Source organism: Parasteatoda tepidariorum, chromosome X1 (genome assembly GCF_043381705.1).
Source record: "Parasteatoda tepidariorum isolate YZ-2023 chromosome X1, CAS_Ptep_4.0, whole genome shotgun sequence".
Lineage (NCBI taxonomy): Eukaryota > Metazoa > Arthropoda > Arachnida > Araneae > Theridiidae > Parasteatoda > Parasteatoda tepidariorum.
The window spans coordinates 72,567,251-72,567,929 of record NC_092214.1 but is presented as its reverse complement, the minus strand read 5'-3'; positions in this window follow the sequence as shown (position 1 = coordinate 72,567,929).

Below are 679 nucleotides of genomic sequence, written 5' to 3'. Positions count from 1 at the left end.
AGATGCTTTGTGGGTGGTAAATCAATGAGGAAAGGGATGCTATCTAATTTAATCACTGAAGAGAATCGTTTACTGCTCTCTTGATGAATGGGTAGCAAAGAGGCAGCAGTGATCATTTTATTCCTGTTACATACTAATAAAAGCCTCAAAATAAAATGTCATGGGAATTCTCCATTTTTTTTGAGTAAATAAAATATTTAAAAATTTTCTAAAATTAAGGAAAAATTATCTATATTATTAAAAAAAAAAATTGATTCGTACAATGGGGGGGGGATGTTTGAACACCCTGAACACCCCCCTTACCTACGTCCCTGTCTACCCCCTATATTTTGGGGGTTCAAAATCAGAATCCCTCGGAAAAAAGGTATGTTTATTCAGAGAAAACACATTTTTGTGTTTAATTTCGTAACTTAAATATTCGCCTGCACTAATTAATTAGCATATTTGAGATCACCCCTTTTTGAAAAATTAAGATTGAGTTATAAAGCGTAAAAATTCAATCATTAGATCAAAATCTATTCATGGTGGTCTGTCTTTTATTTTGCACATTATACATCGAGTTCTGTGAACAAAATGTTCTTAAATTCACTCCAAAGATATGATGAAAAAAACTGTGGATCTAGGTTTTGAATCCACCCAGCTTTACAGCGGGCACCAGCTTGTCAGAGAAATAAAGGCG